At 36.7% G+C, this 19,789-nt stretch overlaps 1 protein-coding gene across 1 annotated transcript in view; it reads left to right on the top strand.

The window, feature by feature from the left end:
• Positions 1–16,225: 16,225 nt before the first annotated feature.
• The window catches only part of LOC121422200 (serine-rich adhesin for platelets-like), an 82,383-nt gene continuing 78,819 nt past the window's right edge, over positions 16,226–19,789 (top strand). The window contains exon 1 of the mRNA XM_041617100.1: positions 16,226–16,480. The gene's annotated coding sequence lies outside the window, so the exon portion shown is untranslated. The remainder of the gene's footprint in view (positions 16,481–19,789) is intronic.

Below are 19,789 nucleotides of genomic sequence, written 5' to 3'. Positions count from 1 at the left end.
AGGACAAATGTGACCATGGTATTAGGAAACAAACCAATGATGATTAAGCAAGAACAAGTTAATCCAATAAGACTGTTCCCACAGTGAATCCATAGAAAGCTGAGAATTTACAGGGTCAGTCAGACTCAAGTGTGACCAGCGCCATGACTACAATCCATTATCCCTAACATGCCTAAAGATCATGGTCTGGATGCGGGGACATGTTAGGAAGGATAGGAATGTACCCGCTTTTCACACCAGCCCGCTCTAACCCATTGTGACGAGCGTACGACAAAATAACTTAAAAAAGCTATTTCAGCAATTCAGACATTTTCATTTGGCGACAGTTTATCGGAGCATGGATCTATTACCCATGCTCAGAGCAACTAGATATGTTCTAATATAGCTTTTCCACTCCTAATTGGCATACCGATCGTCAGCGAACAGAGATAACAAGAATTCGAGAAATATTAAAAGTAAATTTATCTTGTATTTACGCATTATAGGAACATGCATAATTATACAAACTATGGCCATAACAATACTGATCAATGAAGACTTAATTTGGGAAATTTTTCTAACGTTTGATTATCAATTAGTTAATTATGGTAATTTTATCATGTGTACTGAGTATGCTCATCCCCCCCAAAAAAAAGAAGAAAAAATTATGTCCAAAGTTTTTACTGGAGAAACTTTATACAGAGTTCTTATAAGAATTACTCGAAAATAAAAATATGAGACCAATTTCTTATGTTTCGGTAATTTCTCATGTATTTATTTGCTTTTTTTATCTTTATTTTTTTAAACATTTTCAAAGAAATTTTCCGGTAACACTAACTAGTATACGATAAAACAAACAGGATAAATTCAAGTAATTTTAGTCAGTAATAGCAACAATATTCATACATTAATGATATTTGGTTAAAACATGATTTTTCACAGAATCACGTGTTCGAGCAATTTTCAGACCCGGACTCGAAGGAAAGGAGTCATGAAACATCGCGACGATAAATGTCAAGGGAGCGGGAGTGGCTCCGACCTAGGGTTAAAGTACTTATCCATTATGTGCAATGTAAAAAAAAAAGTTGGGTTCGCCAAATGCCATGATTGTGACTGATTATGATTGTGCCTGTCACGGAACAGCCTTCACCCAAGAATGGATCCGTACAATTGGAATTGTCTCAGGATAACATTAGAAAAAGATTTAGGACGTCCTAGCTTCCAATAAACAGAAATATCTCATGAAAAATTTATTTGACTGCATTTCAGTCGGCTCAATTCGTGGCTGGCATGTGCGGTCGTGACAGTGTGTGACTAGCGCTGTATATTAACAATATACATGTATAATAAACGTCAGTTGGGGTCCGCTTATATAGCTTTTCAATCCTAATGCATTGAAATTTGTTTTTGAAGATTATTGTTGCCAATATACCTGTTATGACCCCGAGGGCTGTTTCACAAAGCTCTTCCTAAATCACTCATGACTTGTGCTATTCAAAGATTTATCCCTTAATATGTCAGCCAGTATAGCGGACCGTGACCCGGAGGAGACCGTTGGGGGGGGGGGGGGCACTGCATGGTTTGTGAACAACGCCGTGCCCCCCATGCTTTGTATCCTCGGGGTCACGGTCCGCCACTGGTGTCAGCTATTATTTAGCTGACATAATTAGCACTAAAGAATATACTGTCGTGCAAAACTTTACAAGTCCTGCTTCCTGACAAATATATGTATGTAAAGTGCGTCCCAGAAAAAAAGGAAACCGGGATTCCCATGTCTTTTTTCTTCAAAAGCAAATAAATTATTATATTTAATTTACATAAACATATAATTCAGTTATTTCTCTTTATTTTGGTACTTAAACATGAGACGAACATTTCACGCATAAATGAGCAAGACATGTTTGAAATTTTAATGTAAAAAATTGTTTTTGTTGTCAGTCGTCATAACACACAGGGCTTCATCATTTTCACAGCCTGTCAGTATTGGACCAAGTGTTAGCATACCAGGACAATTACCCCCAATAGGGTTAGGTGTTTACTTTAATAGATTAAGGGGAGTTAGGGGTAAGTTTATTATCAGGCAAGAAGGCGATCCTCATGTACATTTCATAAATGCGGTGCTCGTGTTAGGTTGATTCAGCCGTTTGGGGGATTCTAGAGAATGCTATATACATACACATCAAACTTTGCATTAAAGGTCATATGTCATTATGACGTCATATGTCAATATGAGGCAAAGGTTTCACTATTTGCCCCCCGAAATCACGTTTTCAGAAACTGTCGGAAAGAAACAGTAATGTAGCTCGGCTGAATGTTATAGACTAAAACGCTGCAGCAACGTAACGCACGCGCACGAGTGCACCTACACTGTTAGAAAAAATAAAAGAAGTTCCTGCAGCAGAGTCTCGAGAACACCTGTAATCTTACCGAATTGCGTAATAATCATTCTGTAAATTCATAAAACAAGAATTTTTCTGCAATTTAACAGAACATGTCTGTTTAAAAAAGGGGAAAAGTGTGTTTTATTCAAGGAAATTTGTAAGATTCCATACATCAAATACCAATTTCCTGTAAGATTACGCAATTCGGTAAGATAGGTGTTCTCGAGACTCTGCTGCAGGAACTTCTATTTTTTTTAACAGTGTATGTCGAGGCACTAGACATCTCCCTGGTCGATTTAATTTGAAATAATTGCAAATAATATCCTAGTCTACGAAATTACCAGACACTGTCAGTTAAATTCAATATGAAGTCATCCCATTATTTCAATGATAGGGGAATGGGCGGTCAGGGCAGTAGGCACCGCCAATATTACTCTAATTTTGAGGTAGGCACTGGCCTCAAAATTTGCCTTCCAATTAATTGGGATATCATTATAATGATATAAGTGATAATAACCAGATGTGTTCTACTGTTGTTGTATTATATCTCCAAATATAGCACGTTTATTATCATTTTTATTATTTTAATTATTATTATTATTAGTAGTAGTAGTATAGTAGTAGTAGTAGTAGTAGTAGTAGGAGTAGTAGTAGTAGGAGTATTTATTATAATTATACCTATTTACATAGACAGGCAATTCATCAAGCAAGATTTCAAGCAAGGACAAGTGGGATATCATTAACATACTGACAATTAAGAGTTTAAAATAATGAGTGGAGGTGATGGATCGAGGGCGCTCGTCCTATGTGCCGGCATTTTACTCCCCTTGTAATTATAAGTTTTTGTTTGTATTTATATCTATTTTACGCCTAGAAAACTAATGTGAATTAGTGGATGGAGTATTATCATAGGTCCGCTGTTATTTTCATGCTTGTAAATGATATGACTAGGAATATCTTATCCACTATTCGACTTTACGCAGACAGTTGTATAGTATAGGCCTACGTCCTATTTTCAATGTTAAAGATTGCAAAATAATCTAGCTAAGTCTAAAATTATTAAAATGTCACAAAAACATCATTTTAAAAGATTTATGTATTTTATAATGGATAGGAACTATTAAATGCTGAATCTGAAAAATATTTAGGTATCATAATAAACGAATCTCTAAACTTGAACGACCATGCAATGCATGGATTTACAATTAAAATGCAACAAAGTGATTTGAATATTAAAAGGAATTTCTTTAATTATTAATCATTTAATTATTATCATTAATCCGAAAACGGAAAAAGGTTCGTTAATCCGAAAAACAAAATAGGGTCTGTTAATCCGAAGGTTCGTTAGTCCGAAAACGAAATTAGGTTCGTTATTTCGAAGGTTTTTTAGTCCGAAAACGAAATTAGGTTCGTTATTCCGAAGGTTCATCAGTCCGAAAATGAAATAAGATTCGTTTTTACGGAGGCTCATTAACCCGAAAACGAAATAAGGTTCGTTATTCCGGAGGGTTGTTAATCCGGAAAATGGAATAATCTGTGGCGAAGCCGGGTAAAATCGGAATAGCAAGCGTGGCGGAGGAGGTTGGGGGTTACAAACACCGTTTATATTTCATTTGTTATAAGGATGGGAAGGCAGGGGCGCGGTCGAACGTATTTTCCTGGTGGGGGGAGCCAAAAAGGGGCACATACACATGTCAAAATGGGCTTTTCTGTAGTATTTTCACCATGAGGTTATTATCTGTGTGATGTGATTGTGTGTTTTGTACAGTGCGCATCAAAAAAAAAAAAATGGACAGGTTTGAAAAGTCTAAAAAAAAATTGTTTCAAATTATTATATCTATATTTTGATGTTAATAGATGCTCTGATATCTTATCTTTGAAATGCAATTAAAAAAATATATTTTGTTTATGCTTGAGCGAACATGGGACGTTTTTTTCGGGGATTAAAAAACAGGCTTGCGCCAAAATGGCAGAAATGAGAAATTTGATGGTAAGACCTTTGGCCAATCAGCAGACTTCCTAGTAATCTCTTTATTATCTTTGCCATAATTTTCAATTATGGTAACAAATTTCATTTACAAATTTATTTATTCACCTGAATTATTTTGTTTTTCATTTAAACTTCTTTTACCTTTGAATTTTCCTTCATAAGTAAGAAGACTTTTTGTCAACCCAAGTAAGAAGATTTGCATAATTAATAGGGAGAATTTCTAATTATTCAAATCCTTTTATTATGTGAAACAAATTATGTTATGGTATACCTATTAAATACATGAATCCTATTTTCAAGGGGTTATTGAATATTTCACCAAGATTTATTTGTGCTTGGCAGGACAAACAGGAAAGGATTCATGTCTTTCAATGGCAATGGTATAGCCTATTGAGTAGATTTTTGCAGGAGCAAGATATGGCAGATCGGGTAAAATGTATTAAAAAGTTGTGAAGCGAGCAAGGAAACAATTTTCCACCTTTTTATCAAAATATCCAACTTTGTGATTTTGACATAATATTCAGAAAATGATATCATATTTCACTTTCTGTTTTTTCTGTTATCTTCCTTTCTGTTTGTTCTCTTGGTCAAGATTCTTTTAAAATATGTTATTATTATTTTTTATTTTTATTTATTTATTATCATTATTATTATTATTATTATTATTTTTTTTTGGGGGGGGCACCCCGATCCCCCAACCATCAGTATGCCATTGTTCAAAGGCACCATGACATTTGTAGCACACAATGAAATGATTTGAAAGTAATTTGAAAATAATTGTTCTTGCCTAAAGAAGGAATACTCAAAGCTGAAAGAGAATTACAAAAAGGAACAACAGAATTACTATTCAAGCAAATAGGTAGATTGGCAAAGATAATGAAAAGGTTAAGAGGAAGTCTGCTGATTAGCAAGAAGTCCGACCGTTAAACCCCAGGCAAAAACATTCCGTGTTCGCTCAAGCATGAACGAAACTAAATTATTTTAATGGCATTTGAAGACCTTAGAGCGCCTATTGTTAACAAAATATAGAGATCATAATTTGTAACAAAAATTTTATATACTTTTTAAATCTGTTCCGGTTTTCTTTTTATACGCACTGTAGTACTGTAAGTTGAGCCAAGCCTTTTGAAGCAATTTTCTGATTACTCTTACTAGGCTTTTATGCGGTTTTGAAAAATATCAAATCTGAAGTTCTAAAACTCACTTTTGGGTCAAATCATGCCATCCCTTTTTAAGCAATTAAACACCGCTTCACATGTGTTTATTTTCAGTGCGGTCATTTTTTGTTTCAGCTTAGATTTCAAGATTTCTCAAAGTTCAGCTTCTGTAATCGATCCAGATCTAGATTTTCCTAACTTGTCCTTTGAAATTAACAGCGCTTTGTCAAATTATGGAATTTGGACTCAATAATGCACTGGTTAAACTCCAGAATTGTATATCAGATATAAGACAGTGGATGATAGTGAATAAACTAAAACTAAATGACAATAAAACTGAATTTTTTGTTGCGGCCTCTACTTATACCTTGCGCAATCTTCCAAATGTTCAACTTGATGTTGATGGTACACTCATTAGACCATCAGAAAAAATACGAAACCTTGGTGTCATATTTGATTCCCGCATGTCAATGTCGTACCATATCTCTCATATCTGTAGCACAGTCACTTTTTATATAAGGAACATTTCTAGAATCAGAAGGTTTATTGACCAGTCTGCCTGTCACAATGCTGTTCGTTCATTGGTTTTGTCTCGTATTGATTATTGCAATGGGCTCCTTTCTACAATTCCCTCTAATCAATTAGTCCGTGTTCAACGACTACAAAATTGGGCAGCACGATTAATTTTACAGGTTTCCCGGGATCATCCTTCCCTACCACTCTTTAATCCTCTTCACTGGCTTCCTTTTAAACAGAGAATTACGTTCAAATTACTCTTTTGTCTACAAAACACTGAATGAACAGGCTCCACGGTATTTAAGTATAACTGCTTGAATCTTTATTCACCAACTAGAGCTCTTAGATCGACCAGTGATCACCTTCGCCTCACATATTCATTAACTCGTACATTAGCTGGTGACAGAACTTTTACGGTGTCGGCTTCAAAATCCTGGAACGTCCTGCCACTAATAATTAGACAGTCTCCATCATTAGCAATCTTCAAAAAGTCATTAAATACTCATCTCTTTCATACTTTGTAGTTTTTTAAATATCACATCTTATTAATTCATTGTAAGCGCTTTGGGCCTAATGGGAAAAGCGCAGTACAAATAATAAGTAATAATAATTGTTATTATTATTATTCAAAATATTATTATTATCAAAATTATTATCTAGGATTATACTTTCATAGTTTTACAGACTTTCTCATGACATCAGCATTTACCACAAGTACCTTTATTTATCTTTTAGGGGAATAGTCGGATAGAGCTCCTTATTCCGAAGGTTCGTCATTCCGAAACGGGTGAATTGCCTATACCTCAATGTTCGTTAGTCCGAAAATTAAAAAAAAGGGTTCCTTAACCCGAATATTTGTGGTGCTATTCATTCCGAAGTTTCTTTAATCCGAAAATGAAATAGGGTTCGTTATTCCGAATGTTCGTTGAACCTATGATGGAATAAGGTTCGTTACTCCGGTGGTTTGTTAATCCGAAAATGAAATATGGCTTGCTATTCCGAATTAAAGGACAAGTCCACCCCAACAAAAACTTGATTTGAATAAAAAGAGAAAAATTCAACAAGCATAACACTGAAAATTTCATCAAAATCGGATGTAAAATAAGAAAGTTATGACATTTCAAAGTTTCGCTTCATCTCACAAAAACAATTATATGAACGAGCCAGCTACATCCAAATGAGAGAGTCGATGATGTCATTCACTCACTATTTCTTTTGTTTTTTATTGTTTGAAATATGAAATATTTTGATTTTCTCGTCATTGTCATGTGAAATGAAGTTTCATTCCTCCCTGAACACGTGGAATTCCATTATTTTAACATTTTGTGCTTCAGGCAAGGAGGTCCTCATCTTCATATTCGTAAAAAATGAAATATTGTGAATTGCCTATACCTCAATGTTCGTTAGTCCGAAAATTAAAAAAAAGGGTTCCTTAAAGCCTGTGTATAGCTTTGGTAAAGGGTCAATAATGTGATTGATAATCGAATATCATCTAATATGACAGTCTTACTGAAGCGTAGAGACCGTTAGATATTTTTCCAACTCCACTTCTCTGAGAAAATTTCAAATATTCAAATCTTGGATATATAGCGCCCTCTCTCGGCGATGCTTGTTTTAAATTAAAAAAAATGGGCATTCAAGCACTTATCTTATAAATTTAGTGATTAGATATCCAAAAGTTACAGACAAAGAACATGTCTTGAAAGTTTCAGCCCATTCCATGATTTGGAATAGGATTTAATTGAAAGACAAAAACACACAGATATTTTAATTTGATCGGGTGACCCGATCAAGTTAAATTTCCATGTAAAATCGCAAAATTTATCCTGTAAAACACATTTTCATTTCATATCCTCCATATCATAACTGTTATAGGGCATATCCATTCATATTAGCTAGCAATGAATTGGAATAGTGATAGGTGCATTTTGGTGGATTTACCAAAACTATACACAAGCTTTAACCCGAATATTTGTGGTGCTATTCATTCCGAAGTTTCTTTAATCCGAAAATGAAATAGGGTTCGTTATTTCGAATGTTCGTTGAACCTATGATGGAATAAGGTTCGTTACTCCGGTGGTTTGTTAATCCGAAAATGAAATATGGCTTGCTATTCCGAATTAAAGGACAAGTCCACCCCAACAAAAACTTGATTTGAATAAAAAGAGAAAAATTCAACAAGCATAACACTGAAAATTTCATCAAAATCGGATGTAAAATAAGAAAGTTATGACATTTCAAAGTTTCGCTTCATCTCACAAACTTTATGAACGAGCCAGCTACATCCAAATGAGAGAGTCGATGATGTCATTCACTCACTATTTCTTTTGTTTTTTATTGTTTGAAATATGAAATATTTTGATTTTCTCGTCATTGTCATGTGAAATGAAGTTTCATTCCTCCCTGAACACGTGGAATTCCATTATTTTAACATTTTGTGCTTCAGGCAAGGAGGTCCTCATCTTCAAATTCGTAAAAAATGAAATATTGTATAATTCAAACAATAAAAAACAAAAGAAATAGTGAGTGAGTGACATCATCAACTCTCTCATTTGGATGTAACTGACTCGTTCATATAACTATTTTGTTAAAAATAAGCGAAACTTTGAAATGTCATAACTTTCTTATTTTACATCCGATTTTGATGAAATCTTCAGCATTGTGCTTGTCTGATTTTTCTCTATTGATTCAAATCAACATTTTTCTGAGGTGGACTTGACCTTTAAGGTTTGTTGATGCATAAATTTACCAGCTAGACGCCAATAACCCATCTTTTCTTTTCTTTCCCCTTTTCTTCTCTTTTTTCCCGTCATTTCTTTCTCTCTTTTCCTCTTTTCTCTCTTCCTCTCCCCTTACTCTCTTTTTTCTTCTATTGTCCTCTATTCCCCCTCTCTCTCTTTTCTTATCTTTCTTCCCAGCTTCCTCTCTTTTTGAATATTATCTTCCACTTTTTTTCTTCTTTTTTCCCCTTTTCTTTCTCCTTTCTTTTCCCTCTTCCTCTTTTTTCTCTTTCCCCCTTTTCTATTTCTTTCCTTTCCCACTTTTTCTCTTTTAATCTTTTTTCTTCTCTCCCTCTTCTTCCCCCTCTCTCCTTTTCTTCTCTTCTTTTCCCCTCTTCCTCTCTCTCTTTTTTTCTCATCTTTCTTCCCATCTTCCTCTCTATTTAAATGTTATTCTCTTCCTTCCTCTTTTCTTCTTCTTTTTCCTCCTTTTCCTTTCTCCTTTCTTTTCTTCTCTTCCTTTTCCCTCCTCTCTTTTTTTCTCTTCTTTCCCCCTGATCTTCTCCCTTTTTCTTTGTCTTTCCTTTCCCCCGTTTTCTTCTCTTTTTTTCTCCTCTTCCTTCCTCCCTCTTACTCTTTTTTCTTTTCTCTTCTTTTCCCATCTTCCCCCTCTTTTTTTGAGCTGGGGGTGGGGGTGAGGCAGTTCCCCCTCGGCCCCCCATTGGTCCGCACCTGATAGAACCCCATGGTCTCGTGTCATTTGAACATTGGACCTCTCGATGACATTTGATATATCTGATCATAATTTTACACACGCTGCGGACTATCGGACCCGCGGTCTATCGGACGTGCGGACTAACGGACCCGCGGACTATCAGACCCGCGGTCGATCAGGATGTCCCCTGATTGGAGCAGGTATGGGTGTTAACATTAACCACCCCAAAAAGTTAGGAGGAAAAATGCGGGGTGGGAAAAGTGTTGTTTTTTTTCAAGTCAAATAGGTCAATGATACTGTATAATGGTATAACTCAGATAAAATATTACAGATTCTTACAAGAATTCTTACGAAATTTAGTACCCACAGCGCACATTTACTTATACATTCAAGGTCAAAGGTCGATGACCTTTTTTTTTTTTTACATCATACTGTATAATGGTGTCTCCGAGATGAAAAGGCGCAGGATGGTGATCTTGGTGTCAAAATGCACAGATTTTTTTTTCCAAAAGATAAAGAGGCACAAAAAATAATAAAGAATGATTACTCATCCTTGATGTCCAAAGTCAAAGGTCAAAATTGGATAAATATCTGTGTGTGTGTGTGAATATCAGTTTATCAAGTTTAATGGCAAGCTTTCGGCCATAATTGGGCCTTCTTCATGTATCTGAAGGACAAGAAAAACGATTGTCCATAATTAATATGTATACACAGAAAAGGTTACTACTCTTAAAGAATATATATATATACTGTTAATCGACAAATATATGTGTAGGCAGATTGTATGTGAACGCTTATGGAATTATATTATACAACAGAAAAGAGAACTGGTTTATTTTTAAGGATATTGGTTTTACTTATGTACAGTGTTATACTAAATTTACAAAAGTAAGCAAACTTTTGTAAGCACGTATAGAAATTCTCACGATCGCACATACTCCTTTCGCATTCTCGCGCATCTTTTCACACACTAATTTATTCATGCATACGCGCATAACAAAGGTAGATGTACTTTATAGGGCTAATAATAATACAATGTATGTCCATAAGGTATAACATTAACGCAAATATAAATAGTCTTGAGTGTGGTAATATGATATATATAATGATAAAATGTAAGTTTCTTACCTTGAATTATTTGATTGAATGCTTGACTGTTCAGGTGTTTATGTGTATAGGTGAATGTAAATAAATCTGGGGCGGTGATCTTGTGCATTGACCCTAGAAGGGGGAAACGGGAGTGGGTCATGGGGTAAATGGGAGCGGGGTTGAAAGTGCGTTAGGGAAAGCCGGGGATCTATTGTTCGGCATTAATGCCATTTGGTTGCAAAATTTTGAGTTTGGATATCCAGAAGGATTCTCGATGGAGTATAAATGTCACGTGACCTACTTCTGATTGATTCCGGTGATGTGAACATTGTCTACCAAGTGTGAGGAGAGGTTGAAGTGATTATTTTGTGCTGTGGGAGTGAAAATTTCGTTTTTCGGATCGTGTGTTGTTGAATCGGGTGTAGAGTGTAGTTTCAGTTTTTCCAACATATTGCTTTTTGCATTTGGTGCACGCGATCAGGTATATTATCCAGGTGGATTTGCATGTGATGTGCGAAATTATTGAGTAATTTTGTTTGGTTACAGTGCTTGTGAATTTAGTGGTGTCCGTGATGTGATTGTGCAGGATGCAATTGTGTGATTTACATTAAGCCAGGCGGGTCAATGGGTGTTTTGGTGAGGGTGGGGTTTGGTATATAGAGAACGGGTGTTCAGCCCTAGCTAACAAGGAGGTTGTGTAGGGTGCGCCCTCTGCGGTGGAGGTGGTTGGATGGGTCGGGGGTTGCACGGGCCTATAATCACAACTGGCAGGCCAAAGATATGCATTCGAGACAACCCATAGCTCAATTTTAAAATTCGATATTGCTGATTGTCAAAAATGAATGAATATGACTGACAATCTAACACTGATTCTAGGGAGGCCTACTGAGTTTTTTTTTCCAAATTGGAAAGATATATCACCACTATGGAACTATAATTTTTACTGGCTTAAGAATCAGGGCCATTTTAATCTCTCTAAGTTTAGTCTTCATAAATGCTGATTTATTTTTTTAAATGAGCCGGTCGAGGTACCCTTTTCTGGTCAGATAGGGAATGTCAGACATCTATCCTATCACATGCAACTGGTAGTAAACAAACAAAAGCTAATTAGGGCATTTATTACCTGACTTTTTACCTGCTGTTTTAAAGAAAAAAAAATCACTGAAATCAGTGTTGGAATATATACAACGATCTCATGGTGAGGAAAAGACTATTTTGAGCGAAAAAGTACAACATAATGAAAGTAATGGCTATCTATTTCAACTTATAACTTTGTTCACCATATCGGTCGAATTTAAGTTTAAGTGATAAGGACGAGAGTCTCTAGAATTGAAGAACCTTATAACGCGATGCCATCTCAAAATTCTCTTTCAGACTTTCATTGAATCAAACAGATCTAGTCGAAAGTGCTTTCAATGTTTTTTTGTTGAACGAAATGGACCAATCGGAATATTTGTTCTTGTTCAGATAACAGTTAGAAACCGTTGGTGTTTTATGTATTGAAGACTAGTTGTGATCACTATCATTATCAATGTATTATAAGTTTAGCGTGTAAAAAAATAAATTTGCTTTATAAGAATTCAAAAGCAAATCCAACCGACAGTTTCATGTAATTAAGCACTGCTAATTCCATTAATCCCCTGTTCTCCTTTTATGTCATCAATTTCTTATTTGGTATCCATGCGGATGAAATATTTAAACGTTTTACGCACCTAAAAATAAAGGATGTCAACAAATAATTTTCAGAATTTCATTGATTGTAAGAAGTTTCGTGCACATGCAAATTTGAAATTTGATGCCATTTAATAGTCTACATTATTCAGCTTGAAGTATAATTTAACGCATCATTGTTTTATCTAACCTAACCAAGTTCCTTTTCAGCAAATTCAGATAGATATGTTTTACTTTTACCTATATATTTGTTTTCAGCGAAACTAAAATTCCTATGTTGAGTGCCGCAGTGACTTAAAATCTCGAAGTTGTGGATTATTTTGCTTGTGTAGAATGGATAAATTGACACTTCAGAAAGTCTTGTGGTCTTTCAAATATCAAAGACAGTAGTTAATAAAATTGCTATCACCAAATCATTGAATAATGATGTCATAATTATGTTCATTTACAGTTGACAAATTAATGTAAGAATACGCACCAAAATAATTTCATATCTTATCTTAATTATCCATGTAACGTACGTTACTTAACACGTAAATTACGTTGCAGGGAAACTATTGAAAATAACTTTACGCGCACATTATAACTTGCGCCCGTGAAGGTACTTGGGATTCGTCTGGCAAGTTGGTACTCGTAAATGATAAATGCATATCCTGTGGTACAATCAGAAATCTAATAGCATGAAAACACAGAACACAAAAATGAAGTATATTTGAATAAAATATGACCCACTATATGCTTCTTACCTCATGCAGGTCGTTTGTCAAATACTTCATCTCGAGGCAACATTAAAAAACATGGCAACCGATGATTGACTGCACTGCAATATGATTTCAATTATAGACTGTAGTCACCGATTTAAAAGCTAGCGGTAACCGGTAACATAATATGTTACATGGGGAAATTTACATCCTGTGAAAGAAATGCTCACACACAATGATAATGAATTAACATAATGTTTTTCAAAGATAAACTTAAACATAATTATGCTACCTGGATTAGTAATAAAATGAATGTGTTGACAACTTTATTTTTTCACTTTTGTGATTTTCCAATTGTGCCGAAATAGTGGTGTTGGCCAATTTATGCTGCCTGTAGACCATAGAGGGCGTGAGCGTGGTTTAAAACGAATGATTCACATTGGTTTTACATGTACAGCAGATCTTTTACTCACGCACAGCACGGCCGACGTGTACGTCGACCGGGCGGGTTGTAGATTCCCTATAGACTTGTGTGTTAAAATGGAATTTTTAAAAAACTCATAAAAAATAAACGTGAAATTATATAGAGGGTCGAATGTGCACCATTGGACAGGATGCATATCTGACATTCCATATTTGACCAGAAAAGGGTATCGTAGCCAGCTCATTTTAAAAATATATAGCCATTTATGAAGATAACTATGATCAAATTCAACTGAAACAGTAAACTATCCCTAGCTAACTCTTCCGCCAGTCAAAAAATATTTCCAAAGTCATTGATATACATTTATCTTCCCAATTTGGACAAAGGAAGTTCAGTAGTTGCCATTTCTAGCATCAGTCTTAGAGATTTTCAACCATATTCATTTGTCAATTAGCAATATCAAATTGAAAAAAAAAATCGGGTTGGGTCGAACGAATATTTTTTGCCTTCCTATTGTAATTAGGCTCATTGCACCTGTATTGTACCGCACCAGATATGGCTCACACAATGGACAGCCAATAATGTGATTTTTTTTATCACTGTATGTTGATATAGGCCGAAGCGGAATTGGAAATTGTCATGATCAGTATTTAAAGAAATGAAATTATTATTGTTACATCTGATTGTTTCCCCCTCTTTAATGAAATCAAGTTTTAGTTGGACCGATCGGTGCAGGTTTATTTCATCTTTCCACTGCCACATCAAAGAATACGCAATTATTAAAGATAAAGATATCCCGGATAGATAGGCCTGTAGACTCGACTCAATGCTATAGACCAGTTCGTAGTTACTTCATGGGCAATTTTGGTCAAATGACCTTTCATTTCTTTCATCATGATAGGCAGATTTCAAAGCAAGATATTACGTAAGCTTGCCTTACATAGCAGGATGAAAGAATTGAATAGACCAGGTGACCAGAATAGCACACCAATGAACACTTAATGAAGTTATTTGTTGCATTCCTACTTTGAATGCATATCCTAGCATGTTGCACAATGTACTTGACAAACTGTGAAATACTAGTCGTTCGTGGAAGCATTGTTGTTTTTTGTGGATGTAAATGAAAACGACAATTCAAAAGAATATATGAATAATCAAGACCTCAAAGTTGGTGCTTATCTCATTAGATTTTAAAGCACCATGTCACTTTAGTGCAAATGACCTTCTTCTGATCATGCGTAGAATCTTTTGATCATGCGCAGAAAAGAACTACGAACTGGCTGTCATGATTTTGATGTGGGAATGGAATGCCCATCGAACAATGTAGGGTCCATGATCGAACAAATTTGGCAAGCGGCGCTATCACACGGTGACGATGTCTGCCTTATTGCATTGTCAAGTAGGAAATGTGAGAGTCGACGGCGCAGACATTCCGGTTGAAACTGGTTCGAGGCAATAATTTGGCCGTATGCCACGATGAAGGAGTCTTTACAAAATGTGCGGGCGCAAGGACGATACAAAGATCGTAACTCTGTCGGAGACATCTCGTGGCCAAGCCAAACCTGCTTTTACACAATTAGGGCTGATCAGCGGCCGGGGAAGTTTCTTTTCTCATGAGGACAGTGTAGTGGTTTAAGGCCAAGTCCGCCACATAAATATGTTCATCTAAATCAATAGAAAAAATTCAAACAAGCACAACAATGAAAATAATAAAATCGGATGTAAAATTAGAAAGCTATGACATTTTATTTGTGGAGTTTCGCGTATCACAAAATAGGTATAGACACTGCACAACGCAAATCGATAGTCATAATAATGAATAAATAAATAAAAAAATAAAACAGAGCATCGATGACACCCATACTTAGTTATTAAAGTTACTTATTGCGATTATGCCCGGTATATATGCGAGAGCCCTATCGAAATCGGATCGCACAGACGACTGGACGGACGACCCAGATTTATTGGCAATTACATGTGGATCTAGCCTGCATACAGACAAAGTTCCTTTGGCACAATTTGCATCTTCAGTACATCATGCCGAGTCTGCATGAAGTCGTGAGACAAGATTCACTATGATAAGTTTGGCGGCTACTAAGGCTTCACTCCCAATTTGGTATGATTGGTAATATGATTAGGCGCGGATCCGGGGGGGGGGGGGGGGAAGCAAAACTAAAATTTATTATGTAAAAATGCCATTAAAACCGAGGTGTGCCCCCTCGTTTGAATTGAAGACCTTTTTTGCTTGTTCATTTTTTTCGGGTACGAAATTGGCAAACATTTTTTTTATTTGCTTGTCAAATTTTTTGCGGGTACGAAATATCCTCAATTACATGGGAAAATATAATACACACCATATATGTCAAGGTCAGGATAAAGGGGAAAATCTGAAAATATATGTACAAAACAAATGGAGAGTTACGGTCTACAAAATCAGCAATTTTGAAGCACATTTGCCAATTTGAGGATCCACATAGTAAGTACAATAAGACTTTTTAATCGTCCATAACTTGCTTATTTCATAACCGATTTTGATGAAACTTTTTTTAAATTGTTCCTCTCATTTTTCTCTTTCCAATAAGATTGCTTCTCTTCTTGGGTTTTGGTTTCCTTTAAGAAATTACCATAACATAACAGATTGATCTGTAGGCCGTATTATGTAATTTTGTTATACTGAGATATCTTTTCTCGCTCATTGTATTGTCTAAACTTGCGGCACGCTGTCAATGCATACCTTTCATGCACTTCTAGTGAATCGGTCGCAACTGGATCAACCCGGTTTGAACAAGCAACAGAGACCCAACGTCACTGGGTTTCATGGCGTCGCAGGGTCAGCTGATAACGGTCTCTCTGGCTCTCCGAAAGGACACAAATCATGCACGCGGTCCGCTTGCTATGCATATAGCTCAAGCAGCATGCACGTCAGGCCCCACACCGAAGAACAGAAGGTTGAATTGTTAGAAACTTCAGAATTATAAACGTATAACTGGTATATAGATGCCGGCTTGTGGGTTATATGGGGCATAGCCTCAATTGCACCACAGCTAGAAGAAGAGAATGAGAACTACGTATACACCTATCTCTGAATAAAGTCTGATTGCCCAGGCCCTGCGCGGACACCGAGCCAGAACGACCGAGTATGTATATATTGGAAGTTCATATTCTTGAAAGACCCGGGAAATGTGAGTGCGAGTTGAGTGCATCGTTGACATCATTGGATAGTGTCTGCGTTATGCAGACCGTTTGTGTTGAACGCAACTTCGTGTTCTATTGTGTGTATGGATTTTGGGTTTTCGCGGGAGTGTGGTGATTATTTGCATAATGTTCCGATCCTCATCTGTAGCTGTGTGGGAGCGTGGGAGCAACCACGCGGTGCTGCTGTCACGATCAATATAATTAGCGCATATGGGGCCCATTGCGTGCATGCAATAGAAAAAGAGGCAATGCGCTCGCGGTATGAAAACTTATCACATGCATTTTATTTCCTACACGAGGTAACAATACTCCGAGGCCATCATGCAGTATAAGTTGTTGACCTCATCTCAAGCGAGATATATTGAAATAAATTATTCACAATTTAGGATATGCAGCCGAATTTATTTCAACATAGATAGGCTTACTAAATTTTCTCGTTCTTATATGTGAATCCGAGATTCGATCGGCCATGAATGGTAATCAAGCAGCATAATCGATCGGGGACGTTCCTATATATTACTAGTACCTCATTTTGGTTAAAGGTTGAAACGCGAGTCGGCCTGCTCCAAGAAGTGTTGGGTTTCAGTTCGCAAATCCTCGTGCTGCAGTGCTGCTATATTTAGCAATGACGCGTACGGCCGGCCTGTGACCTGTACTATAAGATGGCCTACATTTTTTATCGATTGCTACATAGCTCTGGGGAGTGAGGAGCTGAAGCACCCCCACAATATAGGAAGCATGCACCCTGGAAACCGATTAATTTTTTTTTTCTTTCAATTTTTCTCTGACCCAAATCACCTTCATTTTTGTCTCGCCTTTACAAATCTTTACCCTATCTCGGCCGGGGTATGTTAGGAGTTCATATGGCCGCCGCCACCCCCTCTTGAAAACTTGGCCGTCGATCGCGATCGCGCCGAAAATTGGCACGCGGGTTGCCTGGGACATAATCCCCCAAATTGTATTCTAATGTATTTCATGCGAATCTATGCTAGTTTATGCGAAATTAGTTGCGAAATCATAATTTTTCCTCTAACTCCCTAAATAACGCTCCGAATGTTTTTTTTTCTTTAAGCTCTTTGTGGTGTTCTTAGCAAGTCTACATGACCAAATTTGCGATATCGAATCATTTTCTTATGTATCATATTGTTTTTATGCAATTTCTTATGTATTTCTCTGTTTTTTTTGCCTTTTGTTTTTCATTGTGTTTTCAATTAAATTTGTTGGGGACTCTTCTGAGATCATAAAAAGCATAAAATAAATACATTTAGACCAGGATTTTTGGTTAAAAACACGATTTGCATTCACTTTGTACACAAATCACGTGTTTGAGCAATCTTTGGTCTGACATGCACTTACATAATGTTGCGTAATTTCGGAAGCCCATACCTGGGTGACGCAAAAATGCAAAAATTGTCCTCAAAAGTTGCGCAAGACTTTGAAAGTTAAAAGTCAGCGAGCGGCGCGGTCAAAAAATTTCGAGCGGCGAAAATATTGCGCGAATCAACCCCTCGGCCTGAATAAGGTGAAGCGAAGGTTAAGTTTTTGAAATGTCATCATAACTTATAAAGGACATAGGCCTAGCTATAGATCATGAAACTTGGACATAATGTTATCAGGTATTCCCAAACATCCTAGAATTTGATGTCACATGATCAAGGTCAAAGGTCATTTAGGGTTAATGAACTCTTCCCTACCCCGATCATGAAAGCACTAAAGAACCCCCTCTTCCTGTTAAGACGCTCCCACCGGGAGAAAAGCAGGCATGTGTCGGGAAGGATTTTTAGTAAAACGACTCTACCCCGCTAACGCCCGTACGCATGTTCTGTTAAGAGGCGATCGGGGTGCAGTCTATCTCAAAAGCTCTCCCCTTTCCAATTTCTTTCTATTTTTCTCTCTCTATTCCTTATTTCCTCTCCCCTCTTCATTTCCCTTCTCTTTCTTTCCCTCTAGTAAGCACGTATCTTCTCTCTCTACCCCCTCCTTTTTTCTCCTCTCTCATTTCCCTCTTTCCTTTTCCTCCTCTCCCTTTTAATTATCTTTTTTTCTTCCTTTAGTTCTCCTTTCTCTTTTTTTTTTGAGGACGTGGCATTTATTACCATGGAAACCTTACCAGGGTAGGATTTTAAGTGAGTCTGTTAAGGCGGAGCATGGAGGGTAGGTACCACTTGTGGTTTTATCGCCTCAGGAATTTTCCCCCTCTCTTTTCTACCCGCCCTCTAGCTGCCAGGGCACTGTTTATTATAAGGGGGCTTTAGACCATGCTGGGGGAATCAAAATCTCAACCGAAGGTTAAGTTTTTGAAATGTCATCATAACTTAAAAAGTATATGGGCCTAGTTCATGAAACTTAGACATACGGGCAATCAGGTAGTACTGAACACTCTACCTGAGTTGCAGGTCACATGAACAAAGTCGAAGGTCATTTAGGGTCAATGAACTTTGGCCATGTTTGGGGTATCATGTTCTAAATGCCGAAGAAGAATGTAGTGATCAAGGATATAGAATGAAGCCTAGGATAGTAAGTTGTCTCCAGCATAGGAAATCATTCGTAACCATCAGTATACAGTTTCAGTAGAATGGATATTGCGATCAGCTGAGTTATTTGGTGAAAACAATCCTTGAGTTCTTAGTTGCCAGCTATAATGGTGCTCTCCCACAAAGATGTCGGTGAAATGTAGGTGATTGCGAGACGGGACCCTTGGGTGTTTCGAAGCCTTTGCTGGACGGGACTGCGTATCAGCCCACGTAGAGAATGACCCCCCTCCTCCTGAGTTTGGTCGATTTCTGAACGTTCTGAAAATTATTTGGGGGTTTGTCTTCATCGTTTTAGACAGTCCAAATATTGAAGGTTTCTAACGTTACCATTCCAAGTTATAAGAGACCTACTGGAAATCCATCTGTTAGTCTGTGGTTACAAAATCATGAGATCTTGCATTTTTAGCCCAAAATTTCAAACATCTATTTTGATTAAATATTTATAGAAAATGTAATATTACAGCTTTACTTTTCTCGAAATATTTTTATGACATATTTAGAAGAATATAGCAGATATATAATTGGGCAATGAAAGGTTTCAGAAGGTTTCGACTTACGATTGATGACCTCACTAGATTGGACCAGTACCCAATTAACCTCGACCAGTAGCGGATGGGGATCCTATTTTCAACGATTCCTGCATGCGTGCGCATAATATGTCATCGATGAGGTATGTTGTTTTCGAGGAAGTTAGACCTATATGGGCGCGTTTATTCA

Source organism: Lytechinus variegatus, chromosome 10 (genome assembly GCF_018143015.1).
Source record: "Lytechinus variegatus isolate NC3 chromosome 10, Lvar_3.0, whole genome shotgun sequence".
Taxonomy (NCBI): Eukaryota; Metazoa; Echinodermata; class Echinoidea; order Temnopleuroida; family Toxopneustidae; genus Lytechinus; species Lytechinus variegatus.
The sequence above is the reverse complement of the archived record's forward strand: the minus strand, read 5'-3'. Positions and strand labels throughout refer to the sequence as shown.